The following is a 6,996-nucleotide window of genomic DNA, read 5'->3' as shown; positions in this document are numbered from 1 at the left end:
AAAAAATGTTAGGGAGCTTGTGTGACTGTGTCAGGCTGAAGTGCTAGGGAGCTTGTGTAACTGTGTCAGGCTGAAGAAGTGCTAGGGAGCTTGTGTAACTGTGTCAGGCTGAAGAAGTGCTAGGGAGCTTGTGTGACTGTGTCATTGAGGCTGAAGAAGTGCTACAGAGCTTGTGTAACTGTGTCAGACTGAAGAAGTGCTAGGGAGCTTGTGTGACTGTGTCAGGCTGAAGAAGTGCTAGGGAGCTTGTGTGACTGTGTCATTGAGGCTGAAGAAGTGCTACAGAGCTTGTGTAACTGTGTCAGACTGAAGAAGTGCTAGGGAGCTTGTGTGACTGTGTCATTGAAGCTGAAGAAGCACTAGAGAGCTTGTGTAATTGTGTCATTGAAGCTGAAGAAGTTCTAGGGAGCTTGTGTGACTGTGTCAGGCTGAAGAAGTGCTAGGGAGCTTGTGTGACTGTGTCATTGAGGCTGAAGAAGTGCTAGAGAGCTTGTGTAACTGTGTCAGACTGAAGAAGTGCTAGGGAGCTTGTGTGACTGTGTCATTGAAGCTGAAGAAGCGCTAGAGAGCTTGTGTAATTGTGTCATTGAAGCTGAAGAAGTTCTAGGGGGCTTGTGTAACTGTGTCAGGCTGAAGAAGTGCTAGGGAGCTTGTGTAACTGTCATTGAGGCTGAAGAAGTGCTAGAGAGCTTGTTTAACTGTGTTTTTGAAGCTGAAGAAGTGCTAGGGGGCTTGTGTAACTGTGTCAGGTTGAAGAAGTGCTAGGGAGCTTGTGTAACTGTGTCACGCTGAAGAAGGGTTAGGGAACTTGTGTAACTGTGTCAAACTGAAGAAGTGTTAGGGAGCTTGTGTAACTGTGTCAGACTGACGAAGTGCTAGGGAGCTTGTGTAACTGTGTCACGCTGAAGAAGGGTTAGGGAACTTGTGTAACTGTGTCAAACTGAAGAAGTGTTAGGGAGCTTGTGTAACTGTGTCAGACTGACGAAGTGATAGGGAGCTTGTGTGACTGTGTCATTGAAGCTGAAGAAGTGCTAGAGAGCTTGTTTAACTGTGTCATTGAAGCTGAAGAAGTGCTAGGGAGCTTGTGTAACTGTGTCAGACTGAAGTGCTAGGGAGCTTGTGTAACTGTCAGGCTACAGAAGTGCTAGGGAGCTTGTGTAACGGTGTCATTGAAGCTGAAAAAGTGCTAGGGAGCTTGTGTAACTGTGTCAGGCTGAAGAAGTGCTAGGGAGCTTGTGTAACTGTCATTGAGGCTGAAGAAGTGCTAGAGAGCTTGTTTAACTGTGTTTTTGAAGCTGAAGAAGTGCTAGGGGGCTTGTGTAACTGTGTCAGGTTGAAGAAGTGCTAGGGAGCTTGTGTAACTGTGTCACGCTGAAGAAGGGTTAGGGAACTTGTGTAACTGTGTCAAACTGAAGAAGTGTTAGGGAGCTTGTGTAACTGTGTCAGACTGACGAAGTGCTAGGGAGCTTGTGTAACTGTGTCACGCTGAAGAAGGGTTAGGGAACTTGTGTAACTGTGTCAAACTGAAGAAGTGTTAGGGAGCTTGTGTAACTGTGTCAGACTGACGAAGTGATAGGGAGCTTGTGTGACTGTGTCATTGAAGCTGAAGAAGTGCTAGAGAGCTTGTTTAACTGTGTCATTGAAGCTGAAGAAGTGCTAGGGAGCTTGTGTAACTGTGTCAGACTGAAGTGCTAGGGAGCTTGTGTAACTGTCAGGCTACAGAAGTGCTAGGGAGCTTGTGTAACGGTGTCATTGAAGCTGAAAAAGTGCTAGGGAGCTTGTGTAACTGTGTCAGGCTGAAGAAGTGCTAGGGAGCTTGTGTAACAGTGTCATTGAGGCTGAAGAAGTGCTAGAGAGCTTGTGTAACTGTGTCAGACTGAAGAAGTGCTAGGGAACTTGTGTAACTATGTCAGGCTGACGAAGTGCTAGGGAGCTTGTGTGACTGTGTCATTCAGACTGAAGAAGTGTTAGGGAGCTTGTGTAACTGTGTCAGACTGACGAAGTGCTAGGGAGCTTGTGTGACTGTGTCATTGAAGCTGAAGAAGTGCTAGAGAGCTTGTTTAACTGTGTCAGATTGAAGAAGTGCTATGAGCTTGTGTAACTGTGTCAGATTGAAGAAGTGCTATGAGCTTGTGTAACTGTGATATCAGAAATGCATGTGTGTTGTGTGTGTGTGTGTATACATACAATTGAAACGTGTGTATTTGAAATGTGTGTGTTGTGTCTGTGCCTCACTATCCAGCATATCTAACACAGCTCCCTAGCACTTCTTCAGCCTGACACAGTTACACAAGCTCCCTAGCACTTCTTCAGTCTGACACATTTACACAAACTCTCTAGCACTTCTTCAGCCTGACACAGTTACACAAGCTCCCTAACACTTCTTCAGCCTGACACAGTTACACAAGTTCCCTAGCACTTCTTCAGTCTGACACAGTTACACAAGCTCCCTAGCACTTCTTCAGTCTGACACAGTTACACAAGCTACCTAGCACTTCTTCAACCCAACGCAGTTACACAAGCTCCCTAGAGGAACATTTGGGACACAGGCACTTATATCGCTTGGGGGCCTAATGACTACATGTATATATATAGTAATTAGGCCCCCAAGCGATATACATGTAAGTGTCTGTGATTGGGGACGTTAACTTTTAACATAAGCTTATTTCCTTCCCAAGTACATATAACAAAAATTGAATGCATGCTTACAATGTGCATCATTGATACTTATGCTCATGCAAATTGAACAATTTATACGGTAAGTGAACGGAAACAAATTATTTGCAGTCGTTCTCTAATGCTTTCGTCAATATGTTTCTTGTTGATAGTAGCAATGAATGAGAATGTAAACGTTAAAGTATAAAAAGTTAGGAATCAAAGCCAGGGGAAATATTTGAGACAGTTTTAGATGATGAAGATCCTCAATTCCTACACACACACACCCACCTTCCCTTTAAAGATCGAATAAAAACTTGTTTTCCCTTTTGCTTGGGAAGTCTTCCATCACCCCTCTCCCCTTCAATAATGTGTGTCTGTTATTCACATTTATTCGGAGTACATATCATCGAAAGTTGCGCAATGTCCAAATTTTGTTAACAAGGGCCTTCCATCGTCTCGACGGTCATACCTTAAAACATAATACAATAAAGCACTTTATCATATGATTGAATAATTCTTAGCTCTCTAATTGGCTGAGATCCAACAATGTAGAAATCATACTACGTTATGTTTACCTGCACGTTAACATAAGGAATTATTTTTTCCACATAGGACCAAAAATAGACCTTCCAGGTGAACATAAGGAATTATTTTTTCCACATAGGACCAAAAATAGGTCGTTGAAACTTACAATTAAAGCAAAGAACAATCTTGAAGGGTTTATTAATCATTTAATCATATAATAAAACAATTATTGCTGTTTTTGAGGTCAATACGATGATTTAGCCACCTTCTAAGTACAATATTCACCGAGCCCGAAGGGCGAGGTGAATATTGTACTCCTCAAGTATCTAAATCATCGTATTGACCTCAAAACAGCAATAATTGTATAGTAAAGTTACATCATTGATTCAACCCAATCTTTGTTGCTTATAGAGCAGAAATGTAAACTATAGTGTCAAATTATACTCATAGTTTGAGAAAGATCATATCTGAACCCAGTCAACATTTTGTCAATTATAATTTTCAGCATTATCATCTTTCATCTTTTTAGCTCACCTGAGCCGATCAAGTGAGATTTTCTGATCAAAATGTGTCCGTTGTCTGTCGGCGTTAACTTTTTACATTTTCATCTTCTCCAGAACCACAATGCCAATTTCACCCAAACTTGGTACAAAGCATCCTTGGGTGAAGGGGATTCAAGTTTGTTCATATGAAGGTCATGCTCTTTTCAAAGGGGAGATAATCACAAAAATAGGGTGGGGTCATTTAAAAATCTTCTCAATAACCACTGGACCAGAAGAACTGAAATGTACATGAAAGCTTCTGACATAGTGGAGATACAAGTTTGTTAAAATCATGCCCCCCCCCCCCCCCCGGATCTTTTCAAGAATCACTGGGATAGGAAGCTTACTGATATAGAGTAGATTCAAATTTGTTCAGATCATGGCCTCCGGGGGGTAGGGTGGGGCCACAAAAGGGATAATAGTTTTACATGCTGATATATAGGAAAATCTTCTCCAGAATCACTGGACCAAGTTCAATCAAACTTGGAACAAATCATCCTTGGGTGAAGGGGGTTCAAATTTGTTGAAATGAAGGACCATGCTCCCTTCAAAGGGAGATACATGTAATTACAAAAGTGCAAAATTAGGGTAGGGCCAGTTAAAAATTTCCTCCTAAAAAATCACGGGGCCAGAAAAGCTAAAATTTACATGAAAACTTTCTGACATAGTGGAGATTCAAGTTTGTTAAAATCATGACCCCTGGTGGTTAGGGTGGGGCACCACAGGGGATAATTTTTTTTACATGCATATAGGGAATTTTTTTTATCAAGAACTACCAGGCCATACGAGTAGAGATTTAAGTGAAATCTTCCCAATTGGAGTACATGTAGATTCAAAATTGTTCAGATCATGGCCCCCGAGGGTAGAGTGGGGCCACATAAAGGGGTCAAAGTTTTACATGCTAATATATAGGAAATCTTCTCCAGAACCACCAGACCAATTTCAATAAAACTTGGAAGAAATCATCCTTAGGTGAAGGGGACTCAAGTTTGTTCAAACAAGAGGTGTTGGTAATAGGTATAAACTACCTCTTTTCTGAGTGTAAAAAACAAATGGCATGACAAACCGAACCATATTGCTACTTCGATGTCCAGTGCGCGTGACCTTTGACCTTTTGACCCCAAAATCGATAGGGAACATCTTCATCCCATGGGTAGTCCATATGTATGATATGGTGACTGTAGGTGGAAAGGATAATGCTTTTGAGACCGGAAACCATATTGCTACTTCGATGTCCAGTGTGCTTGACCTTTGGACCCTAAAATCGATAGGGAACATCTTCATCCCATGGGTAGTCCATATGTATGATATGGTGACTGTAGGTGGAAAGGATAATGCTTTAGAGCCCGGAAACCATTGCGTCTACAGATGGACGGACAGACAGACAGACAACCCGATTCCAGTATACCCCCCACAACTTGTTGCAGGGGGTATAATGAAGGGTCATGTCCCCTTCAAAGGGGAAGTAATCACAAAAATACGGTGGGGTCATTTAAAAATCTTCTCAAGAACCACCGGGCCAGAAAAGCTGAAATTTACATGAAAGCTTCCTGACAAAGTGGGGATTCAAGTTTGTGAAAATCATGACCCATGGGGTTACGAAGGGGCCACAATATCAAAATTTAGGGGATCGCAGTTTTACATGAAAGGCAGATAACGAACAGTGATCAATCTCATAACTCCTTTAAGCAATTAAAAATAAGAGTTGGGCAAACACGGACCCCCGGATATACCAGAGGTGGGATCAGGGACCTAGGAGGAGTAAGCATCCCATGTCAACCGGTCACACCCAACATGAGCCCTATATCTTGATCAGGTAAACGGAGTTATCCGTAGTCAAAATCAGTGTGCTAAGAACGGCCTAACAATCGGCATGAAACACGCGAGACAGCATTTAACCCAATGATAGGTTGTTTTGGCAAACTAGATCGTTATAACGACCATAGAATTAGCTGATTTTAAACGACTGTTGGAACCCCTGCACCATCAACTTGTTTGTCAGTAGCCCGCTTCGATCTAAAACTGACCATATGCAGAACAAGCTCTTGCATATCGAATCAGTTGAGAGATGTAAACACCATAAGCAGGTGATAATGGAATATTGCTACATAAACATGGAAAGTTGATAATGGAGAAGCTGTAGGGAACCAAATTTGGCACAAAGCATCTTTAGATGAAATCTGTTAATATGAAAGGCCATATCCGTCTATAAGGGCATATGATAATTGACGAGTTTGTAATCAAGTTTGAAAATTCGTAAATTTTTAGTCTTTACCTTTGAAAAGTGTTTTCTGAACCAAGCTGCTTGTATAATGATAGTTTTGTTCAAGCTTGTTTATTGCAAGGAACTGCTGCTCAGGTGACCAATGTGGCCCAGGGACCGGCCTTTTTTTTTTTTTTTTTTAAAAATTAGTGTCCCGCCTATACATGCGAGCAGGTGCTCGACAGTGATCAGCCTGTGTGTGCATGAGTCAGTCCGTACAAAAGCTTTTACAGACTTTTTTGGTTACCCTGCGCCTAATGATTTACTTATAAATTTATATCAATGGTTTACAGATAAAATCTGAGTTTGTGCTTTGCTAATCCATTGAAAAAGTTATGGATCTTGAGCTTAGCTAATTTTAGGGGACTGACTCCCGAAATTGTTTGGCTACTCCTGTAACTTTTAATTTTAAATTATACATGAATGGGACACACTTAAAGATCAAGTTTGAGCTTTGTTTACCTATCAAGGACCCTGGACTCCTCAAATAATGTCACAAAGAGGGGCCCTTTTACAATGCTTGTCATCGCAATTCTTGAAAAAGATGTGAGCGCGTCTTCATACAATCACGAAACACACTTTAAAATATCAATACAAAACTGTGAGCGTGTCTTAGTATTCACAAAATGAATGCTTGCGAGCGTGTCTTAGTATTCACAAAATGAATGCTTGTGAGCGTGTCTTAGTATTCACAAAATGAATGCTTGTGAGCGTGTCTTAGTATTCACAAAAGGAATGCTTATGAGTGTGTCTTAGTATTCACAAAAGGAATGCTGTACGGGTACTCATTTCCCGTATTCAAGATTTTTTCATAAACTTGAGATGCCGTGGCCTGCATTGGGTCATTTATATCCAAAGTCTCTACATGTATACTATTTATAATCTGCTGATCATGCATTAGAACGCATTTGAAAGTACCAAATTATTATGAAACACAAAATAACCATATTCACAATTTTCTTTCAAATGTAATTGAACACAACTTGTCGTAAAAAAAATAGTTTCTAA

Source organism: Ostrea edulis, chromosome 2 (assembly GCF_947568905.1).
Source record: "Ostrea edulis chromosome 2, xbOstEdul1.1, whole genome shotgun sequence".
NCBI lineage: Eukaryota > Metazoa > Mollusca > Bivalvia > Ostreida > Ostreidae > Ostrea > Ostrea edulis.
The sequence above is the reverse complement of the archived record's forward strand: the minus strand, read 5'-3'. Positions refer to the sequence as shown.